Here is an 8,655-nt window from a genome sequence, read left to right on the forward strand (position 1 = left end):
GCATTGAGTGCAGTCTATATAGTGACACATCCCACACTGGCATTGAGTGCAGTCTATATAGTGACACATCCCACACTGACATTGAGTGCAGTCTATATAGTGACACATCCCACACTGGCATTGAGTGCAGTCTATATAGTGACACATCCCACACTGACATTGAGTGCAGTCTATATAGTGATACATCCCACACTGGCATTGAGTGCAGTCTATATAGTGATACATCCCATACTGCCATTTAGTACAGTCTATATAGTATTACATCCCACACTGGCATTGAGTGCAGTCTATTCAAGGATACGTTCCACACTGGCATTGTGTGCAGTCCATATAATGACATATCCCAAACTTTCATTGAGTACAGTCTATATAGTGATACATCCCATACTGGCATTGAGTGCAGTCTATACAGTGACACATCCCACACTGTCATTGAGTGCAGTCTATATAGTGACTCATCCCACACTGGCATTGAATGCAGTCTATATAGCGACACATCCCATACTGCCATTTAGTACAGTCTATATAGTGATACATCCCATACTGGCATTGAGTGCAGTCTATATAGTGATACGTCCCACACTGACATTGAGTGCAGTCTATATAGTGATACATCCCACACTGGCATTGAATGCAGTCTATATAGCGACACATCCCATACTGCCATTTAGTACAGTCTATATAGTATTACATCCCACACTGGCATTGAGTGCAGTCTATTCAAGGATACGTTCCACACTGGCATTGAGTGCAGTCCATATAATGACATATCCCAAACTTTCATTGAGTACAGTCTATATAGTGACACATCCCACTCTGGCATTGAGTGCAGTCTATATAGTGACACATCCCACACTGTCATTGAGTGCAGTCCATATCGTAATACAACCCACACTGTCATTGAGTGCAGTCTATATAGGGATAGAGCCCACACTGGCATTGAGTGCAGTCTGCATAGTGGTACATCACTCATAGGCATTTAGTACATTCTGTACAGTGACACATCCCACACTGGCATTGAGTGCAGTCTATATAGTGATACACCCCACACTGGCATTGAGTGCAGTCTATATGGTGACACATCTCACACTGACATTGAATGCAGTCTGCTCAGTGATACATCCCACACTGGCATTGAGTGCAGTCTGCTCAGTGATACATCCCACACTGGCATTTAGTACAGTCTATATAGTGATACATCCAACACTGGCATTGAGTGCAGTCTATATAGGGATACATCCCACACTGGCATTGAGTGCAGTCTATATAGTGATATGTCCCAAAATGACATTGAGTGCAGTCTATATAGTGATACATCCCATACTGCCATTTAGTACAGTCTATATAGTGATACATCCCACACTGGCATTGAGTGCAGTCTATATAGGGATACATCCCACACTGGATTTGAGTGCAGTCTATATAGTGATACATCCCACACTGGCATTGAATGCAGTTTATATAGTGATACATCCCACACTGGCATTGAGTGCAGTCTATATAGTTATACATTCCATACTGCCATTTAGTACAGTCTATATAGTGATACATCCCACACTGGCATTGAGTGCAGTCTATATAGTGATACATCCCACACTGGCATTGAGTGCAGTCTATATAATGACACATCCCACACTGGCATTGAGTGCAGTCTATATAGTGACACATCCCACACTGACATTGAGTGCAGTCTATATAGTGATACATCCCACACTGGCATTGAGTGCAATCTATATAGTGATACATCCCACACTGGCATTGAGTGCAGTCTATATAGTGACACATCCCATACTGACATTGAGTGCAGTCTATATAGTGATACATCCCACACTGGCATTGAGTGCAGTCTATATAGTGACTGTTCCCATACTGACATTGAGAGCAGTCTATATAGTGACACATCCCACACTGACATTGAGTGCAGTCTATATAGTGATACATCCCACACTGACATTGAGTGCAGTCTATATAGTGATACATCCCACACTGGCATTGAGTGCAATCTATATAGTGACACATCCCACACTGGCATTGAGTGCAGTCTATATAGTGACACATCCCACACTGACATTGAGTGCAGTCTATATAGTGACACATCCCACAATGGCATTGAGTGCAGTCCATATAATGACACATCCCAAACTTTCATTGAGTACAGTCTATATAGTGATACATCCCATACTGGCATTGAGTGCAGTCTATACAGTGACACATCCCACACTGTCATTGAGTGCAGTCTATATAGTGACACATCCCACACTGGCATTGAGTGCAGTCCATATAGTAATACAACCCACACTGGCATTGAGTGCAGTCTATATAGGGATAGAGCCCACACTGGCATTGAGTGCAGTCTGCATAGTGGTACATCACTCATAGGCATTTAGTACATTCTATACAGTGACACATCCCACACTGGCATTGAGTGCAGTCTATATAGTGATACACCCCACACTGGCATTGAGTGCAGTCTATATAGTGATATGTCCCAAAATGACATTGAGTGCAGTCTATCTAGTGATACATCCCATACTGGCATTTAGTACAGTCTCTATAGTGATACATCCCACACTGGCATTGAGTGCAGTCTATATACGGATACATCCCACACTGGCATTGAGTGCAGTCTATATAGTGATACATCCCACACTGGCATTGAGTGCAATCTATATAGTGACACATCCCACACTGGCATTGAGTGCAGTCTATATAGTGACACATCCCACACTGACATTGAGTGCAGTCTATATAGTGACACATCCCACAATGGCATTGAGTGCAGTCCATATAATGACACATCCCAAACTTTCATTGAGTACAGTCTATATAGTGATACATCCCATACTGGCATTGAGTGCAGTCTATACAGTGACACATCCCACACTGTCATTGAGTGCAGTCTATATAGTGACACATCCCACACTGGCATTGAGTGCAGTCCATATAGTAATACAACCCACACTGGCATTGAGTGCAGTCTATATAGGGATAGAGCCCACACTGGCATTGAGTGCAGTCTGCATAGTGGTACATCACTCATAGGCATTTAGTACATTCTATACAGTGACACATCCCACACTGGCATTGAGTGCAGTCTATATAGTGATACACCCCACACTGGCATTGAGTGCAGTCTATATAGTGATATGTCCCAAAATGACATTGAGTGCAGTCTATCTAGTGATACATCCCATACTGGCATTTAGTACAGTCTCTATAGTGATACATCCCACACTGGCATTGAGTGCAGTCTATATACGGATACATCCCACACTGGCATTGAGTGCAGTCTATATAGTGATATGTCCCAAAATGACATTGAGTGCAGTCTATATAGTGATACATCCCACACTGGCATTGAGTGCAGTCTATATAGTGATACATCCCATACTGCCATTTAGTACAGTCTATATAGTGATACATCCCACACTGGCATTGAGTGCAGTCTATATAGTGATACATCCCATACTGCCATTTAGTACAGTCTATATAGTGATACATCCCACACTGGCATTGAGTGCAGTCTATATAGTGATACATCCCACACTGGCATTGAGTGCAGTCTATATAGTGACACATCCCACCCTGGCATTGAGTGCAGTCTATATAGTGACACATCCCACACTGACATTGAGTGCAGTCTATATAGTGATATGTCCCACACTGAGATTGAGTTCAGTCCATCTAGTGATACATCCCACACTTGCATTGAGTGCAGTCTATTTGGTGACACGTCTCACACTGGCATTGAGTGCAGTCTATATAGTGATACATCCCACACTGACATTGAGTACAGTCTATTTGGTGACACGTCTCACACTGGCATTGAGTGCAGTCTATATCGCGACACATCCCACACTGACATTGAGTGCAGTCTATTTCGTGACACATCCCACACTGGCATTGAGTGCAGTCTATATAGTGATACATCCCACACTGGCATTGAGTGCAGTCTATATAGTGACACATCCCACACTGGCATTGAGTGCAGTCTATATAGTGACACATCCCACACTGGCATTGAGAGCAGTCTATATAGTGATACATCTCACACTGGCATTGAGTGCAGTCTATATAGTGACACATCCCATACTGACATTGAGTGCAGTCTATATCGTGATACATCCCACACTGGCATTGAGTGCAGTCTATATAGTGACACATCCCATACTGACATTGAGTGCAGTCTATATAGTGATACATCTCACACTGGCATTGAGAGCTGTCTATATAGTGATACGTCCCACACTGGCATTGAGTGCAGTCTATATAGTGATACGTCCCACACTGACATTGAGTGCAGTCTATATAGTGATACATCCCACACTGACATTGAGTGCAGTATACATAGTGACACATCCCACACTGACATTGAGAGCAGTCTATATAGTGATACGTCCCACACTGGCATTGAGTGCAGTCTATATAGTGATACGTCCCACACTGACATTGAGTGCAATCTATATAGTGATACATCCCACACAGGCATTGAGTGCAGTCTACATAGTGACACATCCCACACTGGCATTGAGTGCAGTCTATATAGTGACACATCCCACACTGACATTGAGTGCAGTCTATATAATGATACATCCCACACTGTCATTGAGTGCAGTCTATATAGTGACACATCCCACACTGGCATTAAGTGCAGTCTATATAGTGACACATCCCACACTGGCATTGAGTGCAGTCTATATAGTGACACATCCCACACTGACATTGAGTGCAGTCTATATAGTGACACATCCCACACTGGCATTGAGTGCAGTCTATATAGTGACACATCCCACACTGACATTGAGTGCAGTCTATATAGTGATACATCCCACACTGGCATTGAGTGCAGTCTATATAGTGATACATCCCATACTGCCATTTAGTACAGTCTATATAGTATTACATCCCACACTGGCATTGAGTGCAGTCTATTCAAGGATACGTTCCACACTGGCATTGAGTGCAGTCCATATAATGACATATCCCAAACTTTCATTGAGTACAGTCTATATAGTGATACATCCCATACTGGCATTGAGTGCAGTCTATACAGTGACACATCCCACACTGTCATTGAGTGCAGTCTATATAGTGACTCATCCCACACTGGCATTGAGTGCAGTCCGTATAGTAATACAACCCACACTGGCATTGAGTGCAGTCTATAAAGGGATAGAGCCCACACTGGCATTGAGTGCAGTCTGCATAGTGGTACATCACTCATAGGCATTTAGTACATTCTATACAGTTACACATCCCACACTGGCATTGAGTGCAGTCTATATAGTGATACACCCCACACTGGCATTGAGTGCAGTCTATATGGTGACACATCTCACACTGACATTGAATGCAGTCTGCTCAGTGATACATCCCACACTGGCATTGAGTGCAGTCTGCTCAGTGATACATCCCACACTGGCATTGAGTGCAGTCTATATAGTGTTATGTCCCAAAATGACATTGAGTGCAGTCTATATTGTGATACCTCCCATACTGGCATTTAGTACAGTCTATATAGTGATACATCCCACACTGGCATTGAGTGCAGTCTATATAGGGATACATCCCACACTGGCATTGAGTGCAGTCTATATAGTGATATGTCCCAAAATGACATTGAGTGCAGTCTATATAGTGATACATCCCATACTGCCATTTAGTACAGTCTATATAGTGATACATCCCACACTGGCATTGAGTGCAGTCTATATAGGGATACATCCCACACTGGATTTGAGTGCAGTCTATATAGTGATACATCCCACACTGGCATTCAGTGCAGTTTATATAGTGATACATCCCACACTGGCATTGAGTGCAGTCTATATAGTGATACATCCCATACTGCCATTTAGTACAGTCTATATAGTGATACATCCCACACTGGCATTGAGTGCAGACTATATAGTGATACATCCCACACTGGCATTGAGTGCAGTCTATATAGTGACACATCCCACACTGACATTGAGTGCAGTCTATATAGTGACACATCCCACACTGACATTGAGTGCAGTCTATATAGTGATACGTCCCACACTGGCATTGAGTGCAATCTATATAGTGATACATCCCACACTGGCATTGAGTGCAGTCTATATAGTGACACATCCCACACTGTCATTGAGTGCAGTCTATATAGGGATAGAGCCCACACTGGCATTGAGTGCAGTCTGCATAGTGGTACATCACTCAGAGGCATTTAGTACATTCTATACAGTGACACATCCCACACTGGCATTGAGTGCAGTCTATATAGTGATACACCCCACACTGGCATTGAGTGCAGTCTATATGGTGACACATCTCACACTGACATTGAATGCAGTCTGCTCAGTGATACATCCCACACTGGCATTGAGTGCAGTCTATATAGGGATACATCCCACACTGGCATTGAGTGCAGTCTATATAGTGATATGTCCCAAAATGACATTGAGTGCAGTCTATATAGTGATACATCCCATACTGCCATTTAGTACAGTCTATATAGTGATACATCCCACACTGGCATTGAGTGCAGTCTATATAGGGATACATCCCACACTGGATTTGAGTGCAGTCTATATTGTGATACATCCCACACTGGCATTGAGTGCAGTCTATATAGGGATACATCCCACACTGGCATTGAGTGCAGTCTATATAGTGATATGTCCCAAAATGACATTGAGTGCAGTCTATATAGTGATACATCCCATACTGCCATTTAGTACAGTCTATATAGTGATACATCCCACACTGGCATTGAGTGCAGTCTATATAGGGATACATCCCACACTGGATTTGAGTGCAGTCTATACAGTGATACATCCCACACTGGCATTGAATGCAGTTTATATAGTGATACATCCCACACTGGCATTGAGTGCAGTCTATATAGTTATACATTCCATACTGCCATTTAGTACAGTCTATATAGTGATACATCCCACACTGGCATTGAGTGCAGTCTATATAGTGATACATCCCACACTGGCATTGAGTGCAGTCTATATAATGACACATCCCACACTGGCATTGAGTGCAGTCTATATAGTGACACATCCCACACTGACATTGAGTGCAGTCTATATAGTGATACATCCCACACTGGCATTGAGTGCAATCTATATAGTGATACATCCCACACTGGCATTGAGTGCAGTCTATATAGTGACACATCCCATACTGACATTGAGTGCAGTCTATATAGTGATACATCCCACACTGGCATTGAGTGCAGTCTATATAGTGACTGTTCCCATACTGACATTGAGAGCAGTCTATATAGTGACACATCCCACACTGACATTGAGTGCAGTCTATATAGTGATACATCCCACACTGACATTGAGTGCAGTCTATATAGTGATACGTCCCACACTGGCATTGAGTGCAATCTATATAGTGACACATCCCACACTGGCATTGAGTGCAGTCTATATAGTGACACATCCCACACTGACATTGAGTGCAGTCTATATAGTGACACATCCCACAATGGCATTGAGTGCAGTCCATATAATGACACATCCCAAACTTTCATTGAGTACAGTCTATATAGTGATACATCCCATACTGGCATTGAGTGCAGTCTATACAGTGACACATCCCACACTGTCATTGAGTGCAGTCTATATAGTGACACATCCCACACTGGCATTGAGTGCAGTCCATATAGTAATACAACCCACACTGGCATTGAGTGCAGTCTATATAGGGATAGAGCCCACACTGGCATTGAGTGCAGTCTGCATAGTGGTACATCACTCATAGGCATTTAGTACATTCTATACAGTGACACATCCCACACTGGCATTGAGTGCAGTCTATATAGTGATACACCCCACACTGGCATTGAGTGCAGTCTATATAGTGATATGTCCCAAAATGACATTGAGTGCAGTCTATCTAGTGATACATCCCATACTGGCATTTAGTACAGTCTCTATAGTGATACATCCCACACTGGCATTGAGTGCAGTCTATATACGGATACATCCCACACTGGCATTGAGTGCAGTCTATATAGTGATATGTCCCAAAATGACATTGAGTGCAGTCTATATAGTGATACATCCCACACTGGCATTGAGTGCAGTCTATATAGTGATACATCCCATACTGCCATTTAGTACAGTCTATATAGTGATACATCCCACACTGGCATTGAGTGCAGTCTATATAGTGATACATCCCATACTGCCATTTAGTACAGTCTATATAGTGATACATCCCACACTGGCATTGAGTGCAGTCTATATAGTGATACATCCCACACTGGCATTGAGTGCAGTCTATATAGTGACACATCCCACCCTGGCATTGAGTGCAGTCTATATAGTGACACATCCCACACTGACATTGAGTGCAGTCTATATAGTGATACATCCCACACTGGCATTGAGTGCAGTCTATATCGCGACACATCCCACACTGACATTGAGTGCAGTCTATTTCGTGACACATCCCACACTGGCATTGAGTGCAGTCTATATAGTGATACATCCCACACTGGCATTGAGTGCAGTCTATATAGTGACACATCCCACACTGGCATTGAGTGCAGTCTATATAGTGACACATCCCACACTGGCATTGAGAGCAGTCTATATAGTGATACATCTCACACTGGCATTGAGTGCAGTCTATATAGTGACACATCCCATA

This window comes from Chiloscyllium plagiosum, unplaced genomic scaffold (genome assembly GCF_037043375.1).
Source record: "Chiloscyllium plagiosum isolate Xiang-an unplaced genomic scaffold, Cpla_swu_hap1 HiC_scaffold_44, whole genome shotgun sequence".
NCBI classification, from domain to species: domain Eukaryota; kingdom Metazoa; phylum Chordata; class Chondrichthyes; order Orectolobiformes; family Hemiscylliidae; genus Chiloscyllium; species Chiloscyllium plagiosum.